The sequence below is a fragment of the Papaver somniferum genome, chromosome 1 (genome assembly GCF_003573695.1).
Source record: "Papaver somniferum cultivar HN1 chromosome 1, ASM357369v1, whole genome shotgun sequence".
Taxonomy (NCBI): domain Eukaryota; kingdom Viridiplantae; phylum Streptophyta; class Magnoliopsida; order Ranunculales; family Papaveraceae; genus Papaver; species Papaver somniferum.
The window spans coordinates 23,881,692-23,904,992 of NC_039358.1; the positions used below are offsets into that span (position 1 = coordinate 23,881,692).

At 38.7% G+C, this 23,301-nt stretch overlaps 1 long non-coding RNA gene across 9 annotated transcripts; it reads right to left on the reverse strand.

Annotated features, from left to right (window-relative positions):
* Positions 1-15,147: 15,147 nt before the first annotated feature.
* Positions 15,148-18,738, reverse strand: LOC113281320. 9 transcript variants are annotated; one of them, XR_003326035.1, is made up of 7 exons: positions 18,647-18,738; positions 17,447-17,550; positions 16,757-16,942; positions 16,540-16,617; positions 15,556-15,609; positions 15,436-15,472; positions 15,150-15,351 (listed from the first exon to the last, which is right to left on the reverse strand). It is a non-coding gene; the product is annotated as an uncharacterized LOC113281320 (long non-coding RNA). The 9 variants fall into 9 exon arrangements; XR_003326051.1 differs by lacking the exon at positions 15,556-15,609 and adding an exon at positions 15,859-15,933; XR_003326026.1 differs by adding an exon at positions 15,859-15,933 and having other exon boundaries at positions 15,436-15,609.
* Positions 18,739-23,301: the final 4,563 nt, after the last annotated feature.

A 23,301-nucleotide genomic window follows, 5' to 3' on the forward strand; every position in this document is an offset into this window, starting at 1 on the left:
TTTTCCTACCCAGACTCCCAAGGCGCCGTGCATACATAAAGGGCGTCACACATCCTTTTATCCTTGCTTCGTTGGCTTTGCTTTTGCGGTGGCAAGCTTTTTTTTCGTCAGCAACCCAGGTGAGTCAATCATCCAAGATAGATAAGTATCCAATCAGCTGATATCCCGTATCTAGAGCCTTCATGTACGGAATGTAGAGAGTTTTCTTTTTCAAGTTTGATCTGTTTGTGTGATATAAAAGAGTACCTCGGGCTTTTCTTTTCATATTGATCACCACAGGATTGTGTTCATCTCTTTTTAGGTATTGCTCCATATCTTCTTGCAGTTTTCCTTTTGTCTCCTTTCATTATGTAGGTTATTGATGTTGACATAATACTTTCCTGTAGTATATGATGGGAACTCCTAATGGTTATTCTTCCAATTCTTCGGAGAAAAGTTTTGAAGCTGACAAACCCAGGGTTTCTACATCTGAGGAGGTATTAGAAAAAATCGATCCTTTGTTCCGTGAGGCTGGTCGGATTATACAAGGTATGCCTCTCACTCATCTACACCTTGGTCGGACGTGTGCTCAAGCTTTCATGGATTCGGTTGACATCGAGGAGAGAAATGGAGACATGATGAAACGCTCCATCGCGTCAAGTCTCAGTGTGCTGAAGTATTTCAGCAACCCAGTGCCAGGGCTGAAAGATTCGTTGTTCGACTGAAGCAGCGAAGGATAGATCCTAAGAAACCTCCAAGAGAGAGCAAGTTCAATTACCATTTTCATGACGGTATCGTAATCCTCGACTCTGATGTTGATGAACCAGAGTATCCTCAAGAGGCTGTTGGAGCATTTTCTGAGAAGGATGTCGGTGCGACCCACGAGAAAGAGACTGAAATGGCTTATGGAGGGGATGCCAAAACTACCGTTGGAGAGGACGCTGAGGCAGCCGTTGAAGAGGGCTTTGGATAAGGCGCTGAGGAAGCCGCTGGAGAGGATGTTGAGGCAGTCGTTGGAGAGGGCTTTGGAGAAGGCTCTGAAGAAGGCGTTGACATTATTAACTAGTTTTCATTATGTTATTTCCTTCCGTAGAAAACAATCTTTTCGTAGCTTGTAGATGCTTTTGATACTTCAGTTTTTTTTGTTCATGTGACTGGAGCCATGCTTCACCGAGTAATATTCTTTCATTCATGTTGTTTTGATAATTTCATATCTTTAATTGGATGAATGAATAAAATCTCCGAAAGAATTCCAAAACCCCTTTTACGAAAAACAAGTTCTTTCATTCTTCTAGAGCGATTCAGCTGATGGAAAGTCAAAACGCATAAATAGCGCAGCAATAATGCTAGCTGGCGCGTCACATCCCGTTCGGCTACTTTCACAATAACGCCTTTGTATGCCGTTTACAACCGTAACTCAAAACAGGGGAAACAATATCAATAGTTAAGGGTTTGACCAACCTTTTATCGGATTTTCCCTTGCAAATTACACAGGATGTCTGTAGCATACCGCCTGAGTATGTAGAAGTGTGAGCTGCCACAAGCTGGGAAACACGTCGCGAGAAGTAGATAAACCTCGTCAGGAGAAAGTTGAAGCCGGATGTTCTTATGCCGCCACTTGCTGATCTTCTTCCTTGCATATTCCCCTCTTCAGTACTTTTTGAATAAGATATTTCTTGTAGGGTTTGATTTTTTCTGGTTTCGAATTGATGGGTAATGGCTTTGTGAGGGTTTGGATTTTACTTGGTGCTTTTCACTTTGAGATTCAGAAAAACTTATTTTTGAAAGAAAGATACTTTTAGTTAAAATTGAAACCCTAGTTATGAATGCAAGCAGTGCAATCATTTTGACGGAATTACAAATATTGCACGGAGAGGAAAATTGTTGAAGGAAATACTAAGAAGAATTTTGAGGCAAGAGGTGGCGTGACTTTTTAGACTTTGAAGGGTTTGAGCCACTGGGCATGTATTACTATGCTGTATAACTTCTCCATGTTGATGAGCTTGCAGTAGCCTCCCAAAATAACTTCTGCTACTAGGTATGGTTCGTCTGTGGAGTTGGACGAAGGAGGCTGAGCGGCAACTTTCACTACCATGTCTCCAACTTGGAATGGGTTTTGACGTTGCGCCGCTATTTGATTCTTGGATCCATTATTGTTGACTAAGACAGCTTCCAAACTTTTGATGAAACACTTGAAGGGGACGGCATCCCATTCACATCTTCCAATGACACTCATGTTGATAATTGGATCTAGTCCCCAGGCCTGGGCGGGAGGAGAAGTGACTGGTTGCAGAAAGAGTTGTTCGATGAGACTTACTTGTGTCCGAAATTTATGTATGTACGTCGATGGGATTTCTCGAGGCAGCTGGGTTACATTGGCAAGTTCTAGATACAGAAGCATGTAGTCTTTAGGGTTGGACGGCTTGTTGGAAATTCTTTTAGTTACGGACACCGGCAGAGGACATACTCCTAATTTTGCTTTATTGTTATGCACCCACGAGCGCCCCAGAATCATGTCATAATTTGGGCATTCTTTGACAATGTGGAATTTGCCGTGTGTTAAAGCATCTTCCACCTTGGTTTCGAGATTGATGTAGCCATAAGCGTTCATTGTTTCTCCTTCCGGGTTTTTGACCACAATTGGGGAGTAAGTAGCCTCTTGCTTTGAAACCCCCGCAGATCTCAAAGTCTTGACAGTAACAATGTTGAAGTCAGATCCGCGTCGATTAGTGCGCTATCGAACTCGACATCTTTCAGGTGAGCAGTGGTCAGCATTCCCCATTTGCACTTTCCAACGGTGTTTCCCGAGAGAGGTTGGAATTTGGGAGCAGTTTCTTCGACAGAAAAGAGTCGCCTGCCCGACAAGACGCGATTAAGGGATGTAAATATATCTTGACGCTGCGCTTTGGAGAAATAGAGGATTTGACACACACGATGCATCATGCACTGCACTGTCTTGTGGACAGAGTCCCTAGAACGCATACAACTCCTGACTGGAAGGGGATCTCTGTGAACTCCCTCATTGCCTAGTTGAATTTCTCCCGCCTCCACCTTCTCCTTGAAGATGCGTTTCAATCTATTGCATCCATTGGTCGGGTGATGGACAAACCTGTGGTAGCGTCAATACTTGGGATTTGCCATCTCCTCTTCAGTTTGGGGACGCCTGATAGGAGGTAGCTTGATGGCATCATCCTGAATCCATGCTTCCAGAAGTTCAATTACCTCCTCGATTGGGAAAGGGAAATCCAGGGAAGATTCTCCGGCTTCTTGGTGTTGCGCAGGAGCTTTAGTCGCGGCCTTTAGAGGTGGAGACGCCTGATGTGCTGGTGCTGCACGCTTGGGTGACTGTTCTGCTGCTGGAGCTTTCCTTTTTCCTCCTTCACCCACCACGCTTACAGAGGGGCCAGTGTCATATTGCTTGTTGACGAGGTGTCTGTTTCCTCGAGTTTCGCGTGCGTCTTCACTCTTGGTCGGCCTGGTTCTTTTTAACAATGCTGGTGCTGTTGTGGCCGACCGCTTAACGTCTTCATGAAGTTCAAAGAATGTCTGGAAGCGTAGATTCTCCAATAAAGCGCGGTAAATGGGAACCATCCCATTGATGCAAGACTCCACCAATTGTTTCTCAGTCACGTTTGGGTCGTGACAATCCAGTGCCTGAATTCTGAATCTTTTGACCTAATCATTTGGATGTTCATTGTTTCTTTGGAACATCCTTCCGAAGTCTGAAAAGGTGATTTGCTCAGACACAAAGAAATGCTTCTTGTAGAAAGCTGCAACCATCTCACACCAGTTGGATATGATGTTTGGTGCAATGTTGTTGTACCAGGTGTACGCTCTTCCAGTAAGTGACTTTGAAAATTCTTTCAAGTGGAGGACATGATTGTATTCGTGCTCACCTAAGGATTCTAAATATCGATAGATATGTTCACGCGCATTACCAGTGTCGTCATAAAGGGAGAATTGAGGAGAAGAATATCCCCTCGGAAGAGGAACTCTTTGCACATCAGGAGGATACGGAGGTTGATGCTGGTGCATGTCCATCGGGGTTTCTCTGTCTCGATTTCTTAGAAATCGTTCCAAATCTTCACGTGTGATGAAATTGGATGGCTGATTCCTCTCCAATGGGTGGGCCTCTTCATCTACAAGGGTGCGCCCTGCTGAGGTACTGGTGCCATGGGTATCAAAAATGCTCCTCATTGGCTCTAGTCAGCGTGGTTCCTGCGGTAACAGCTCTGTTAGTGTCTTGAGAAAAGTAAGTGAAAAAGCGGGGGTCTAACAACAACACCCAATATTTCGCTTAGCAATCTGTATGGACAAACTCTAATATACTTTTTATGAGAATCAACTAGACAGTTAGACTCAATCAATAAAAAGATATATCAAAGAGTTTGTATCTCAATCTCTCGATTTGGTCTTTACTCAAGCAAATGGAAATCTGCGAGTCTTTATAAAAGAGATATAACTTGAACGGTACCAAAGACCAATGTCCAAGGATCAATCAATATCAATCAACAACCAAAGGTTGGATTTCCAATTGATGATATTTAACGCACAACCTGTATTATTCAATTATATAAAAAATATAATGTGGAAAAGAAATAACACAGACACCAGAAGTTTTGTTAACGAGGAAACCGCAAATGCAGAAAAACCCTGAGACCTAGTCCATATTGAATACACACTGTATTAAGCCGCTACATACACTAGCCTACTACAAGCTAACTTCGGACTGGACTATAATTGAACCCCAATCAGTCTCTCACAAATTCAAGGTAAAGTTGTACTCTTACGCCTCTGATCCGAGTAGGATACTGCGCACTTGATTCCCTTAGCTGATCTCACCCACAACTAAGAGTTGCTGCAACCCAAAATGGCAGACTTGATAATAAATAAATCTGTCTCACACAAAAAAGTCTATCAAAGGATAAATCTATCTCCCACAGAAAAACCCTAGGTTTTTTGTTCCGTCTTAAGATATAAAATCAAGGTGAACAAGAACTAATTGATAATCCGGTCTTATATTCCCGAAGAACAGCCTAGATTAATCAATCACCTCTCAACAATCCTTCTTGACTACACAAGCGGTTTGTCGAGGAATCACAAACAGTGAGACGAAGATGTTTGTGACTTCTTTATTTTGCTTATCGGAGAACTCTCACGATCTCAAGCCAATCAATAGATTGTACTCATACGATAGAAGATGCAAGATCAGATCACACAACTACGATAAAAGTAGTATCGGTCTGGTTTCATAATCCCAATGAAGTCTTTAAGTCGTGAACCTGGTTTTACAGAAGAAAACCAAAGGTTAAAGGAGAATCGACTCTAGCGAGCGCACTAGTATCACACAGACGTGTGGGGATTAATTTTGCACAATGCTAGATGTCTCCTTTATATAGCCTTCAAATCAGGGTTTTGCCTTAGTTACAAGCAATCCATATTCACCGTTAGATGAAAACCTGATTTAGATTCAAGCTAATATTTCTCAACCGTTAGATCGAAAACTTAGATTGTCACACACACTTGGGTAGACGTCTACTGGGTTTGTCAAAACCACGCCCAATCGTGTACGTGTGTGTTGGTTCAACATAGTAACCCAAAAGGTTAACCATATGAGCAATTCATATTAACCTAGTTTTTCTTCACCATAACTAGTTCAATTGACTCAAATGAACTAGTTAGAGAGTTTTTCAATGGCTATGAGATCTTATGTAACTGCATAAGACACAATTGAAACAAAGATGATTCGATTCGATTGAATCGGCTCATGAACTTTATAGCCACAGTTCGCGTAAGGCATTCCTTAGTAATTTAAGTTTCATGTTCAGAGCACATGTTTAGATCATAACCACTTAAGCTCACAAACAAGTTCGCGGACTTAAGGAAACCGGCATAGTTTTCCAAACTCAGCAGAAAATCTCGGCAAAGAGACTTCCGCCAGTTCGCGGACTAGGTTCGCGGACTGAGTTCGCGGACTTGAACTTCACGAACAAATTTGGAATCCCAGCAGAAATTCTCGGTACAAGAACTTCCGACAGTTTGCGGACTGAGTTCGCAAACTGGGTTCGCGGACTTGGCAAAGCCAATTCCTCCGGTTTCTCTCAATCAACAAAGTTCGAAAACTTTGGATTAAGGAATACATGGTTATGTAATCTAAACTCTCATTACAATCATTGAGACATTCTCAGAGGACGTTATATAGCCGTTATTCACAGACCGTTTCACGTCAGAGCAATTCTCAAAGTAATTGAAACTTTTCATGACTTTCGTCACTAGGTGAAGATAAACTTGATCAAAGCGAAACGCTTTACCAACACACGATTTCGAGAAAAAGATAAGTAGTGAATACTCAGCTCGAAATGTCAAATGTGTATGATCCAGTCTATATAGCATACGACTTTTTGTCTCATAAGAAGTAGGAGATATAATATATAGACTTTTGAGTGATAGATAAGTTCAAGTCTCCACATACCTTTTTGAAGTTCCACGGTTCTTTGAGTAGATCTTCGTCGTTGTATGATAAATCGCCATGAAGTCCTTGAGCTCAACTACAATTTTCTATCCTAGTCCGAGACTTAGTTATATTAGACTAGAAATCAAGACTCATAGTTTTGATCACTAACATTGACAAACATGCTTGATATAGCAACGCATGCGAGGTCGGCCGAGCTATGCTCTAACAGTAAGCACCTCCTTCTGAGTTGAAGCCATGTCAGTCTGATCCTTAGCAAGAACTTCATGTCTTTCCATCAAATCAACAATGGTGATAAGGGTTGGCCTCTTCTGGTTCCTCCAATCTCTCGTCTTGATGGTGGAGTGGCGGAGGCTCTGGTGACAACTGGGGTGTCACGCTTGAAGAAATATTGGGGGTGGCGGCAGCGGATCTGGCCCTGGTGATCGGAGGTGTGACGCCTGAGGGAATGCTCCTGTGCTACTAGTGCTGATCATGATGACAGGTGGTACATTGATGCCACTGGAAGGGACGTTGATACCAAGGACGTTCTCAACGCTGGTGGCATCAGGGCTTGTTGTTGATCCGGATCTGAGCTCTACCATCTTGAAATTGGGATTGAAAAAATGAAATTGAAATTTGGAAATTGATTTTGCAACCGAGAGATTAATCTCCCACTGTGCTCGCCAGTTGTTTATGGGTAAAAATTGTTTCTGCTGGTTTTGGTAAATTTGGGTGTGTGGATGAGAAACAATCTAAACCTAAAACAGATGCACTGAACGGGAGTACTTTAGGTTCGAGAGATCAATCTGTACAATCCTGGCCTAAACCAAGAAATGGTCGTTCCAGTTTTGCTTCGGTCACGAAGTGAAGGAGAAGGGTTGGTCTTAGGGAGGGAAGCGAAGAAGGTGTTGAGACCAAAATGGTTAATTCTGAAGGTGTGGCTATTTTATGACTTGTATCAAAATTTGGATCCGGCTTGTGGAATGAAAGCTATCAATTCTTTGGTGTTTTTCTGGATACTGTGTTGTTCTAACCAAATACTTGTTGTTTGGTCGAAAATAGGTAAAACCTATTTATACAAGTCATATTGAACGCACCCTGATCTCGTAGAAAGTGGGAGTGATTGAGTAATGGAGAAGTGGGATTATGTGTAAATTCCAGAGACCACGTTCTCACCATGGAGGAAACTGGTCAGTTTACACCCACTACTTCTTACCGCCACTAACTGCCTGCTTTCTGACACTTTCTTATAATGGGCGCGTTGCACGTCGCACGCTGTAAACCGCCATACCAATACCCTGATGAGCATCCCCTAGTTAGTGACATGTTTGATGTATCGAGTGTTTTCATGGAAAACATGTAGCAGGTTTCTATGTGTGGCAAGTCAAAGTCAGGAGACTTGCCACAGGAGAATAACACATGATGTTATTTGGCTTGTCTTAGTTGGTCGCCCAAAACTTGCCACAGGCCTGTCAATTCTGTGGAGAATTCGAACGGCTGAGATCGTAACTCATGAGAAAGGATGGCCATTGATTATGGACACATTCTGTTGGCGCCTGATGACAGCACAGTGGCGTCATTGGCACATGCCAGTGGCATAGTGGCGCATGGCGTAGCCATGGCAACTATTTTGGCATATTGGTGTTAGACCCAAATATGGCTTTGACAACATTGGAACTATTGCTATATCAAACTTAAGGCCTTAGGAGAATTACTTAACTTAGTTGGCGTGGCAACTTTAGCTAAATTATGGTTTGGTATATCGAAACCCTACGGCATGGTCGCGACACGGTGGCGCTTTATGCAATCGGTGCCATGACCACATCAAAGGAATTATGGCAGGCCATAATATGGGAATAACCACAGGGCGCAAGGATGGCCACATGTGATTATAGAATGGCGCCATTTTTAGGGTTTGGCGGGTCCCACATGGCTCGTGGCATGTTGTAGGGCCAAAGTAGCGTAATTGAGCCACGAATGGAAATTAAGGTTTCGACTAATGCCACTAAGGCAGAGCCGTTTAGAATTCCCTAATTGGAATATGTTATGGTGTTTGGCCACGAACAAGAAGTGGATTAGCACGTTGGCGCGCTATTTATGGCATGTTGACACGATTGTCATGCTACTGCGGCAAAGTGGTATGTTTGGCATGTTCGGCATGCTATTGCGGCAAAGTGGCACGTTTGGCATGCCAATTAGTGTATTGGCGCGTCATGGCATGTTTGGCATGCCACTAGCACGCCGGAGCGGAATGGCACGTTTGGCATGCCAATTAGCATGTTGGCGCGGCTTTTGGGAAGCCAATTTGGCATCATGACCATCTGGCGCAACTTTGCCTCTTTTGATACTGTGACAGGTTTAGAGCGACCTGATTGGTCGAAAAAGAGGGGTCGGCCAAGCATGGGCGTGGCAACACTTCTGGTGTGCGTATGGCGGATCTAAAGCGGCCTGATTGGTCGATGGGAAATAGGGCCGGCAAGTATGGGTCCAGCCACAACTCATGTGCGTGTGGCGGGTTTAAGGCGACCTTATTGGTCGACAGGAAATAGGGGCCGGTCGAGCAACATGGGGTGTGGCCACTTGCAAGTGGCGCCGGCTGGCCTATGGCATGGCCACACCTTTCTTTGTTGTTGCTCCTATTCCGCGGCTCCTTTTATTCCTTGTTTTCTGATTTTAGGTAGGATTTTGCACCTACTAATCCATGGCAGATTAATTACCTAGTCCGCCTAGGCTTAATTTCGACAGGCAAGGTCTAATATACTGCGCAGGGCGCAAAACCCTTATTTTTGCAAATTAGTCAAGGGTAATATTTGAATCTTGTGAATTATCACAAAATTGATTGAATTCTATGTGTTGACACGGAGTTCTTTAAGTTCATTGCCAGAGAGCAGTATGCTTTCCAATTAAATACTTTATGCAAGGACCTTAACCTTGATACTTAGAAATTCGTGTTACTCTGCTGCGAGTGAACACAAATTGTCATGCCATATCAACATTAAGGGTTCAGCCGGGGAACATAGCACAGAAAGCATTCAGAAAAACTTATATTAACTGAATAACACAGGGAAGGTGCCAAAATTTACAGTCTTAACCTTGAACTAAAAACCACCATCAACAATATGAAAGTGCTAATACGGCTAACCATTGGTTAACTATTGTTGAACCAACTAGGTGTACACGTTTTGGTACAGTTACTCAAACCTAAATAAAGTTACATTTCATTTGTGTATAACAAGCTAAGTTCGATCTAACGGTTGAAAGATATTAGCTTGAATCTAATTAGATTTTCATCTAACGGTGAATATTGAATGCTTTGTTACCAAGGTAACTTAGATTGCAAACCCTGATTTGGAGACTATATAAAGGAGAACTCTAGCAACTGGGAAACCTAATCCCCACACCTCCTGTGTGATACTAGTTGTGTAAGCTAGAGCCGATTCTCTTTTAACCTTAGGTTTTTCTCGAGACTCTATAAGTTAACGACTTAAAGACTTCATTGGGATTGTGAATCCAGACACAACTATTTTCTCTGTAGTTGCGTGATCTGATCTTGCTGTTTCTATCGTGATTGAGTACAATCGTAAGATTGGCTTGAGATTTATATCTCCGATAGGCAAGATAGAAAAGTAGTCACAAACATCTTCGTCTCATCGTTTGTGATTCCATAATATCTTGTTTCGCTAGTCGATTAAGATTATTGCGAGGTGATTGATATTTCTAGGTTGTTCTTCAGGAATATAAGTCTGGTATATCAATTAGTTCATGTTCACCTTGATTTATCAAAAGACGGAACAAAACTCGTAGGTATTTCTGTGGGAGACAGATTTATTTATTCCTATAGACTTTTTTTTTGTAAGACAGATTTGTTTATTAAAGTCTTCGATTTTGGGTCGTAGCAAGTCTTAGTTGTGGGTGAGATCAACTAAGGAAATCAATTGTGTAGTATCATGCTGGGATCAGAGACGTAAGGAGCGCAACTGTACCTTTGATCAGTGTGAGATTGATTGGGTTTCAACTACAGTCCAGACCGAAGTTAGTTTGTAGTAGGTTAGTGTCTGTAGCGGCTTAATACAGTGTGTGTTCAATCTGGACTAGGTCCCGGGATTTTTCTGCATTTGTGGTTTCCTCGTTAACAAAACTTCTTGAGTCTGTGTTATTTGTTTTCCGCATTATATTTTGTTCTACAATTGAAATATCACAGGTTATGCGTTGAATCGGTCAATTGGTAAATCCAACCTTTGGTTGTTAATTGAAATTAATTGATCCTTGAACATTGGTCTTTGGTACCATTCAAGTTATCTCTCTTAGATTCAATCGGGCTTGCAAATTATTGTTTGTTTGATTGCGGATTGAATTAAGAGATTGAGATATAACTCTTTGATGTACTTTTCTTAAGATTGAGTCTGACTGTCTAGTTGATTCTCTTGAAAGTATATTGGAGTTAGTCCATACATATTGCTAAGCGAAATATTGGGTGTGACCCCCGCTTTTTAAATTGGTATCAGAGCAGGCAAACACTTTTAAAGACCTCATAAGTCTGTGTTTGTAGCGATCTGACTCTATGGATAGAAATTCTATCTCCATAAACGTACCACCAGTCTTCGATGGCTTAAACTACTTGTGGTGGAAAATCGCTATGCGTGCTTTTCTTCAAGCTCGTGATTTTCAAACATGGGTAGGTGTTGTTAATGGCTATGATCCTCCGGTTAATACAGAAGTCGATGTATCTATCCTAAGGATATTGGTAGATATTGTCCGGAAGAAATCCTTGCTGCAAAGAAAAATTCTGACGACTTAAGTACTATCATACATGTCATTACCCCAGACCTTCAGCATCATGTGACTACTTGCACGAAGTCTAAAGAAGCATGGGATATCTTAGAAACCGTATTTGAAGGGAATACCTGTGAAAAAGAAGTTAGGCTTCAAAACCTAAATTCTGATTGAGAAAACCTTCGTATGGCAGATGAAGAATCATTTGATGAGTTTAATCACAAAGTGTCTGAAATTGTTAATGCATCCTTTGCAATGGGTAAGACTATTCCTGAAAAGGACATTGTGATGAAGATTCTCAGATCTATGCATCCAGATACGATTCTAAGAAGCATGCCATCGTTGAAGGAAACAATCTCGCAACGCTTTCCAAATATACTCTGGTTGGGAAGTTAAAGATCTTTGATCATGAGCATACATCCAAATCTGGAAAGGATGTTGTTTTCAAAGCACAAAAGAACATTAAATTACTTGATAAAAATAAAAGTGTTTGCATCTCTGAAGATGATCCTTCTGAGGCTGATTCATCAGATGAAGATCTTGACAATTCAATCTCTTTGATCACAAGACAGTTAAGAGATCTTCGAAGAAAAGTAAACGGTTCTCCAGAGATAAAACCAGGTCATCAGATAAACCCCATAATCGTGTTCCTCCTTAAAACAGGGATAATGATGAAACTGATGATGAGGATATGCCTCAGTGCTTTAAGTGTAAAGGTTTTGGACATTTTGCAAATGAGTGTCCAAATCGAAAGAAATACACTGGGAACAAAGGTCTAGCTGCAACTCTTGATGAAATGTATGAAAACTATGATTCTAACGAAGAAGAAAAATCAAGTACTGCGCTTCTCTGTGAAAATATTAATATTGATAACTATAGCAATACATACATAAATCTCGATAGTCTTTCAGAAGAGAACTCAACCAATCTGGAAGAAAAAGTTGACCTTTCTGTTGGAAACTCTCTGTCAAATTTTCCAGGTTCCACTATGTGTCTAGCAGCTTACACATCTCGGGTGTCTGAATCATATTCTAGGTTGACATGCTCATATTGTTCACTCAAAGGTCATGAACTGTCAAAGCGTTTCAAGTACAAACACAAATTGAGGCATGTCAACAAACTTCAACGAAGAGCGAATCGATTAGCAAACAAGCTCAAAGTTGTTCAAAACACCGCTGAGGTATGTAAGATTTTATCTTCGTCGAAGAAGTTAGTTTCCAAGGATAAGACAAGACCATTAGAAAGAAATTTATGATCTAAACACTATGAGAAACAGGATTCTATGAATTCCGATCAAAAAGGATATGGTGGACAGATTATTGTTCACCCCAGCACAACTTAAATTGTGTTGGTTAGTGCATCTTGTCTTGTGTGCCTGATCAAAAGAGACAAGATTCTGCACATCTCAGGCTTTAGAAAAAAAGAAGCGTTTTTAATTTTTTTTTTCTTTTTTAGCTTTGCCTGTTTTGCAAGATTGGAATTCTTCCATATCTAATTGATATTGGAAATGACTCCCCTGGTGAATCAATAAAGGAGGGTTATTCTCGACAATTTTACCCCTCTTAGGGTTATGAGTTGTGCGTGCACGAATCTGTGTTTAAAGGTTTCGTAACCCTACATTCCTTTTTCCTTCTCTAAAACTTTTTTTAACTTAAGACTGCTTGTTGAGTTTAAATTGCGATTCCTCTCACAAACCCGTACGCATATGGATACACCAAGCATCATGTCTTCTGATGGAAAAGATGTTAATATGATTGTTAAGCCATCAATCATGAAGGAAAAAGAAAGATCTCCGTTACCTCCAACTTTGAAAAGAAAAAGAAGGAACGTGAGGAAGCCAAAAGTTGTTCCTTCAAATTCTCAGAAGTTTTCTGATGTTCTTGAAGAGTTGAAGGAGACAAGAAAGAAGATTCAACAAATAAAGGCTTTTTTTATGAGAACTCTTGAAATTCAGAAGGCCCTGGTTCGACATCATCATCCCAGAAGGTTTGTTGGAATTGACTCCTTTCTTCACGAACCATATGTTCCCATGGCTGTTGACGACAAGGAGTTCGGGGACGATAAAGAATTTTTCAGAGGTCTCAATGTCTAGGAATCTTCTTATGAGAATTTATTCTTGTGTTTTAAGAATGATAACTAGGGTTTGGAATAGCCATTATTGCGTTTACACATAGCTATGTCCAACGTTTTCATCTTGCAATGTTTTTAGATTTATTTATTTAAATTCTAAAGTTTATTTGGAAGATGATTTTGCAGTATTAATCTTTATGATTTTATATATTACAACTTGTTACGGGATATGTGTGTTTGCGTCCGTGAACTATGATTGTCCCATACGTGGTCAAAATTTAAGTTTTTCATATGTCGGTATGCAAGTATTGATAAAAGATTGAATGAACTTTTGACAAACAAAAGATAAGCCTATTATGTCATTATGTAAATATTGATGGAAGATAGGATGAGCTTTTGTTTACAAAGATTAAGTCTATTATATGTCATTGTGCAAATGGTGATGAGAAATAGAGTGAATCTTTGTTTATTCCGCGGTATTGATCTTCCATGATCCATATTTTTTATGTATATACTGTGCGGCTCCGTAAGTTCTCTTATATGAGCATTTCCGATTATATTAATCATGAGTTCTCTTGTGGTTAATCTAATTGATATTTTTGGATATAAATTCACATTTCATGTGATTCGTTAATGTCCAAAGAAATCATTCTTTTCTTGTGAAAGTAAGGTCGCTCTTTTTGTTCTTTCGGGAATAAAATTTTATGGGGGAGAGTTCTTAATTGAACTTGTGCTTAATTGCCAAATCTTTGTGGGGAGTGCGACTTTGTAATATTATAGGGGTTATCTTGTATCTTCATAAACTCCTTGATGAATGCATTTAGTTTCGGCTATATGATTGCATCTAAAAAGTTGATATGTGCTCATCAAATGTCTCTATGGAAATTTCATTAGGATCTCACAAGTTTTCCTACCTTTGCCAATTTTATTGACAAAAATGGGGAGAATTAACGTGTAGTTCACACTACAAATACATATGGTTTTCGGATCATTATGTAGGGGGTGGTTTTCATGTGAGATGAAGTATTGACTAAGGGGGAGTGATACATATCACCATAGTATTGTTGTCAAAGTTGTGATACAATTGAACTTTGATGTTGTGTGATAATACTATGACACTGTATAACAATGATTGAGAGCTATTGTTTTCTCATTGTCATGGCTACGGATCTTCAGCAACGATGATGCTGAATTGAATATCTTTGGAATCATTAGAGTATTTGGAAGTGACGAAGATTTCGAGTAATGTTAAAGAACCAAGGAGATCAAGCATGTTGATGAAAAGCTACAAAGTTTATTTATTTTGTATTCCATATGTATTGATTGTTTTGTCATTAAAATTGACTAAGGGGGAGATTGTTAGAGCATTGCTCGATCGAACTCGCAAGCGTTGTTATCTCAAGCTTGTTTGTCAAGTTTAGTTGTCAAAACTATAAGTCTTGATTTCTAGTCTACTTATAGCTAAGTCTCGGACCAGGATAGCATGTGTAGCTGAGCTCTAGACTCCACAGCGTTCATCATGCAAAGACGAAGAACTACTCAAGGAACTGGTGGAACTTCACCGACAAAAAGGTATGTGGAGACTTGAACTTATCTATCACTCAAAAGTGTATCTATTGTATCTCCTATCTTGAGACAAAAGTCGTATTGTTATATAGACTTCGATTATACACATTTGCTATTTCGAGCCGAGTTTATCTCGCTTATTTATTTATCGAAATATGTGTTGGTAACCTTTCTCTTTGGCCAAGTTCATCTTTACTCGTGACGAAAGTCATGTTGAATATTTCAATAAATACCCAAGACTTAGGTCATTTTCATGTATAAATACGTCATGATCTTATAAGACAAAGGACACTGGTGTACAACTATGTCCAAATGAGAAATTTTCAAATTTCAACAGAGTATGAACATCCCACAACTTCCTAAACCCTCAGCTATTTGCAATTTAGACCATAAGAAGCAAAAGCAAAAAAAACCTATATCAACTGTCTATTTTTAGAATTTAAAGCATACTTGGCGGCTATGCGATAGATATGGCATACTAGGAGGTTTTGTCCACACTCACAACACGTCTGTAAAATTGACAGAAAAAAAACTCCTATTAAATAATAGAAGATAACTTCACTGATAATCAAGAGAAGGCTACGAAATAAAACCTGATGAGGAAGAGAATGAACCATTCGGTGAGGTAATCTGCACAGACCCACAAAGGTTAAAATAGAGAAATTAGCCGCTGAAAGAGGTTGAGGAAATTTTGTATATTTTCTGTAAACTACCGCTGAATTGCATCAATTGAAAACTGTAAGTCCTGAATCAGGTCGTCTTGATACCTTATATTCAAACAACAGTGGCAGAAGGATTAGTGCAGGCACATAGAGATCATCATATGACGGAGCCAGAACATATATGTTGTGGGATCGAAAAACTTTTGTTCCAACACTCACAATTTTTTTATTTGATCCATAGTTAAGCTATAGTAATATATAGTTATGAAGTACATCTCTAAAATACCTATATCATGGCTGCAGATTATTGAAAGTAGATGAAAATCTATGTACATACAAATCAAAGGTCCTTACCTTAGAGTAACAGCTGAACTAGCACAACTATTACAAGCTCCCAACTGCATTTGTAGCTTTACTACTGTATTTTTCCTTGAAGAAATACAAAACGCCAAAGATTTAATTGATTTAATCTTAACTAGTTGTGCGCCCAGCCTAAATTGATCATCCAAATATAATTTAACTTGCCCTTAAAACCATCAATTGTCTTTATGGAAAAAACAAAACTACACGAACTAAGGCTAAGCTTGGTAAATATCGAATTGTCTACATACAGTATCTGAGGACTTAACTAATACTCCATATCTAAAGGGGAACCTAATGAAGTTCGCAGGATTCAAATGAACTAAGTTAATTAGCAGATACGCTTTAATTACTCTCACGTCTTCAAACAGACATACTACCTCCATTACGCATAATATATGTTTGAATCCCCTATGAATATTGTTCGCATTTTCGATAAGTTGATATTGTAACTGCAGGAACCTTATATATTTTTGCATCCAACATATGGGAGAAATTCTCCCCGAGAATCTAATAAATTATTTTAAGTTCATCCAGAAAATGAAACTTATAAAAATAAACTAATGATTCTGCAAAATAGAACAAAATTTAATTATATTAGGAGTTTTTCCAACTTCATATCATAAATACATGTGCCAAATGGTTATGGGTAGCGAAGACTAAACATATACTTACTAAATCTAGCTGGAGATACGCATCCTCCCCCGTTGAATTCATAATCAAATAGGTGATGATGCATTGCAGACCATGAATCTGGAAAGTTACAGTAACAGAAAATGGTAGCTAGTCAAGTGCACTTTTGGCTAATAGCACTCTACAAAACAAAGGTAAGGCAGTCCATGATTACATTTTGTACAATCCAGATATTTTATTTACATTTTAATTTTCTTACCCAAATCATCCCAACTTTTAACCACAGAAATTGATACATCAATGAGGAAAACCATGTTGGCGGTATCAGAGGTCGCACCATATATTCTGTAGAAGCAATAAATTCAACAGTTCCCTTCAAAATTTCAGAGGTCGCACCATATATCAGATGTTCCGCATCAATTCTTATCTCAAGGCTAGAGAAAACCTGCTCTTGAGATGAAAGAAAGAGTGAAATCTAGTTGGGCTCACAGTGTTCCCATCAAGTAATCAATATAACAATCCAAGTAGAACAAAATAAATATTGCGTCACGTCACATAACCCATATTCTTGAGATGAAAGACAGACTGAAATCTAGTTGGTAATGTAATAAGCTTACTTCGTAACTTCTAACCATCAGAAGATCATTAAGTAATTAAGAAATCACTGTCTCAATAAATTTTAAATATTGATTTAAGGTGGTGTCTTACACATTAATCCGATGATTCAGATTGCTTCTTGGGACACATCCAAAATTAGCTATTGGTTCATGACTTGTGAGCTCAACAAAAACAATAGGTGCAATCTCAACCCCTTAACTTTTTGTGCATTTGTACAGAAAGCATGGCAACAGCTAATAGAATGTACTACTTAAAATAGGAATGAACTTCATATGGTCGAAATGATGACTGCCCATTTTGAAATGAAACAAATTAAAGAATGACTGCTTACTTGTAAGTTGTGAGCACAAAGTCTTCTTTATCTTCTTTCTAGCTCAGCATCGTTGAAACAACAAATAGCATATGACTTTTAGACATTAGTATCAGGAACAACACCTACGAAACAAAATTAGCAGGAACGCTTTTGAGAAATTTTTAGTCTTCCCTAGAAGCTAGCTATCACAATAATCTTAAAGCTAGAAAATTAGAACTGGCAGGTTAATTTACTTGTTGATTCACTTATAGTGATCACCATATGTTCCATAAAAATATGAAAATTTCATTGAGACGCAACTATATTCTTAACAACTTCAAATTTAACATAACATTTATTTAGATTCTCAACATTCACTTAGAATCAGGTGAAACACAATTTCATTTGTTACATGCAGCACCACAACTCACAATGCAGAAACATACACCCACACTTAGAATCAACTGAAACACAATATAAGTTTATATGCATAGTGTAGTATAAAATTATTTAGGTAGAAAAACCAATAGTCCTTATAAATAAAAACACAATAGTTGGTTATTGTAGTATAAAATTAATCGGGTAGAGGAAATCCTCCTAGGAGTTTTATATGCATCCTGACTTAATTCAGTCATAAAAGAAGAACCCAAAACAAGGTCTTCTGAAGCCTCTTCTGTTATTCTCATATACAATAACATAATTACTACGATATGGATCATATTTGATCTCTCAACTACAACTTCCTCTGCCTTTTTCAGTATTTCTTGATTCTTTAATCTTTCACGGTTCATATCGTTGGACCTGGATCTATTCCATGTCGATTAGAGAATTGTCTCTGAGGATACATGAATCAAGCACTATTAATGCTTCTCTACACCGTTTAAAAGCAATTCTCTAGAGACATTTGAAGTAGGATGAATAACAAGGTGAGCCAATTGAGGACTGGAAGATGTCAATGGTGATAATCCCAAAGTTGTGACCATTAATCACAGATTACCCAACTAAAACTCAGAGAAATTCAAATTCATTACATTTTGAAAAATTTGGGCATAGTATGAATCAACCAAATCAAGAACTTAACTGAAAACTGGCATGCAGAAAGTAACAAATTAATAAGAAGAAAACTGATGAAGGGAACTCTGTAGTCTGTGATAAGCATACACGGTTAATATCAACGACCTTAAAAAAAATAATTAAAATCAACTTAATTACATGATGGAACTATTAGATTTAGGTCACCTGGATTCAAATCTGATTCGCTCGAAATTCTCTATTAAGAGTTTTACCCAACGACGAAGAAAAAAATGAGAGAACACATGGAATAGAAAGGGAGAACGGGTATGGGTTTTAGCTTAGGTTAAAGGACATTTCATTTCAACACGGATCACTTCCAACCAGCTCTGACCGATTTGACCATGTCCGTCAAACTGGGTTGACTGAAATCTTGTCTGGGTATAAGGTTTGACCAAGGTAGTCAATTTCGGATTTCGGATTGTCTCGGTCGACACCGAGATACTGGTACAACTTTGTCTCGGGGAAATTCCGTTTTAAAATCTCGGTAAAATCTCGGTTTCATATTTTATATCCTCGTGTCGATAATCACTTAAAAGAAACATAGTATTAGTAAATCTGGTTGTTCACCTTCCTCATCATCAACACCAAATAATAATTTTAGCTCAAGAAATTCAAACACAACAACAAGCAATAATACTAGTGAGTGAATTAATCTTTTTAATTTTTGTACGTGAGATTAGTCCACTCAATTTAAAAAGAAAAAAAAAATCCGGCCAAGACAAATCAATTCCGACCGAAAAACGCGTTTCCGGCCGAAATTTTCGCAAAGATTTCGTCCGACCGAAATTAACAAAATCGTGTCTTCTTGAACCGAAATCCGAAATTTCGCCGAAATTTCGGCCGAAATGACCGAAATCGACTACATACGGTTTGACTAATACCTTAGTATTTCTTTGAGGATAGCCCAAAAAAATTCAGCCCAAGTTCAAACCTTTTGAGTGCCTTAATAGGCATATATGCATGATGTACACATGTTACATTAGTATCCACTATCCAGTCAAGGGCACCTTTATAAATTTTATCCGAAAACCAAAGTAAAAGGAACCGAGAGAAGGACTTAGGGTACATCTTCTTTCCCTTTCTCTTTTGTTTTTTCTGTTGAAGTTGTGGTACTCTAAAATCAAGTGTTCATTTTGTGTAATTCTTTGGAGAGTTTTTGTATTTGAATTAGAGATTTATGACTCATCATATATACACACTTGAAGGAATATAATTTGTGGTGAGTTTTTAGTTGACCTAGGGTTGGAAAAATCAGCAACATATATAGAGGAAAGTGAGCAACTTCTGGTGGTTAATTAGTGATACGTAATCGATTAAGGGTACCTAGAGTCAGTGTTGTTTAATATGAAGTTAGGAAGAACGCAAAAAAAAATACAAAGAGAAGAACACAATTGATTCTTCTAACTTCTTCTTCTTTATAACTGTGAAAGAAAAAACCCTATTACAAACCAAAACTATGGCTGCACACTCTCTCGAGTTTCTCTCCACCTGCTAACTTCTTCTTCTTAATTTCTTGAAAGAAAACTCGATTACAATCAATAACTGACTTCTCTCCCTCTCATTTTCTCTGCCTTTCTAGCCTACAAGTCTCCAAGTCTCCCCCTTTTATATCGGTGTAAACTTGTTGGAAAAGAATTAAAGTTATGAGTTTTCAGAACTCATCTAAACTAGCTAGTTAGGAAACCTCAAACTTCTAGGCCAAGTTATCAAACTTACACCTCTTCTAGTACCTTTTAGATACTCTAAACTAGGAATCCAATCTAGTTATGAAAACTCAAACTTCTAGGCTAAGTCAATAACTTACACCTCTTCTGGTATCTTCTAGTTACTCTCTACCTGTAATATGGCTCAATTAAACCTAGGCTAATGATTAGCCTCATCTGGCATCTTTAGTTGTCCCTCTGCTTCTGTTATTTGCTTGTGTGAATATAATCTTCACATTACTTAAGTTCTGTGCATATAATCTGCACATCCAACTATCTAGCCGTTGATACAGCTCTGTCAAGATAATCTTCACGTCACTCTTCTAGCCTTAATATGGCTCAACTTCTGCTACGATACTCGTGTATCATGGATCCCCCATTTTAGGAAGCTGAAACTCCTGTGTAAGCTATAAACTGAAGGTGGGAAAACCCAGTCTCCCCCTGTTCCTTGTTGAACCACCTTGCTTTACTTAGGTTAAAAACCCATCACCCTCTATATTCCGCTTTAAAACTTAACTTCTATCTCAGTTGTCTCGAGCTCATTCTCTAGTACTCTTGCGTAACATCCAGCTGACTTCCCACGGTCATAAACAAACCCAAATCTTCGCTTCTAGTACTGAGCTTAGTTACACCAATAGCAAACATTGACTCCTTCTTCTCGTCTTTGGAATCTGAACATACTAATCTCTGATCATCATCTTCTGTTTTGAAACCAGTGACCACCATATTTCTTCTCTTCTTTCCTCGATCAAAAACAAAACTTGTAGCCCTAAAAATTCTAAGACGCCATAAGCAATGAATGGTGTCCAACGTATCATAAGACATCTCTGTTGCTTTCCTACAATCGAACACAAAACCCAAAGTTTCTTTGTTGACTTCATACGATGATAAGACAACATCCACTGCCACTGTTTTCTTCTTATTGATGGTTGCACACCCCTCCTGATGGGTACGGCTTATGCCATCAACATAAGATTCTCCTTCTTCACTAATTTTCTTTATCAAAGAAAATGCTACTGGATCAACGCCATGTTGTGGATGATATTCGTACTCAGCCTCATATAGTTTATTAGCAACATTAGTCACAACTTCAGAAAAACAAACAACAACTTTCTTTGATGATATGACATCCTGGACTTGGTGCGTCTTCTTGATCATGTCTGGATTGCTTTTCACCAACCTAGTAATGTTTTCCAAACCAAAATTCTGGCTGTCAGATGCAAAATTCCTCATCAAATCCAAATCACCTAACATCTCATGGCTGTTTTTACTGTTAATATATTGAACCGTACATGCCGCGTCGATTGTATGTGTCGAACTAGTTTTTCTTGGCATAATCTGAAAAATAGGTACACAAACCCGTCTACAGTTTTTCTTGCAGACGTAGCATTCAGTTAGAGTGTTTAGGTACCACACAACCAAAAACCCAATAAAAACTTGTAGCATCATGACGACAACAGCAGTAGAAACAACTCTAGAGAAACCAACAAGAAATGGAAAACTTATACAAGCCAGATTTGTTATTGCTAAATAGTCTCCATCTGGTGTACCATCTCCCTCCCTGTTGTTGCGGGCCATGGCACGATAGTCTCCTTCAAGTAAGTACCAACGTCATGGTAGGCTATGATGTTAATTTTGAACTGTTCTACCAAATCATCTGCCAAAGTATTCCTCCTGGAATTCAAGAAAATTCTTCCTCGAATTCGACTTGTATAATTTTCGGCACAAGTTTCCTTGTGACAAAATTTTCCCTTGTACTAGTCTGAATTCAAACTAATACTTTCTGCCATATATGAAACTTGAGTTCCATGACTGCCACTTTCGTAATATATTGATGGAATATTTAAACAATAGTTTGTTAAATCCGTCATCAACGTATTTCTCCTGGTGTTAAGTAAAATTCTCCCATGAATCTTACTTCTGTAATTTTCTCTACCAACTTCCTTGTGATAGTCTGATTTTAAACTAAGATTGTCAACAATACATAAAGTTTGTACTATATATCGAGCTTGAGATTTCAAACTAAAATCATCTACCAGATGTGTAGCTTGATTATCATAAACTGAGTGAGTTTGGTTAACATGGGTACTTACGATTTCTGTACGTTCCTGCGTAACACGGTCGAGACAACCTGATTGAAAGAAAACTTCATCTTCCGCTCCCACGTAACCGTCTTCCTTGATAGACGGATCAATACCAACAGTAGTAAACAAAACTGTGTCTTCAACTTCTGAAAAACTATCAGAAGTTTCTCTACAGATTTCTTCAATACTAACCTCTTCTTTATAAGAATTTACGACTTCCTTCTCTTCCCTAATAAGGGTATCAATAGCATCAGATGTAAAAACAACTCCGTCTTCAACTTCTGGATAGTTTTCTTCATCTTCAACTTCTCATTTTTCTCTCTTTGTACTTTCTTTTCTACGCTTAGGTTTTCGTTTGACAACACTTGCTTTCATGAACGCAGCTAAGGTATTTATTATATCTTGTATCTTAAGTTCAAGTTTAGCAAACTTGTCCTCATCTGTTAGTTTCCTCTCGTCTTCTTCACTTCCCATCTTGGTTCTAATACTTCCTCTAGGTTTCCTTGTGTCTGTTAAAACAACAGTATCTTCCCCTGATCGCGTACACTAAATTCGTGTTGAGTCCATGCACCACATCTAACCCTAGAAGTCAGAACGTGGCTCTGATACCACTTGATACGTAATCGATCAAGGGTAACTAGAGTCAGCGTTGTTTAATAGGAAGTTATGAAGAACGCAAAAAAAAAAAAAAAGATAATAAAATACAAAGAAAAGAACACAATTGATTCTTCTAACTTCTTCTTCTTTATAACTGTGAAAGAAAAACTCTATTACAAACCAAAACTATGGTTGCACTCTCTCTCGAGTTTCTCTCCACCTGCTAACTTCTTTTTCTTAATTGCTTGAAATAAAACTCTATTACAATCAATAACTGACTGCTCTCCCTCTCGTTTTCTCTACCTTTCTAGCCTACAAGTCTCCAAGTCTCCCCCTTTTATATCGGTGTAAACTTGCTGAAAAAGAATTAAAGCTATGAGTTTTTAGAACTCATCTAAACTAGCTAATTAGGAAACCTCAAACTTCTAGGCCAAGT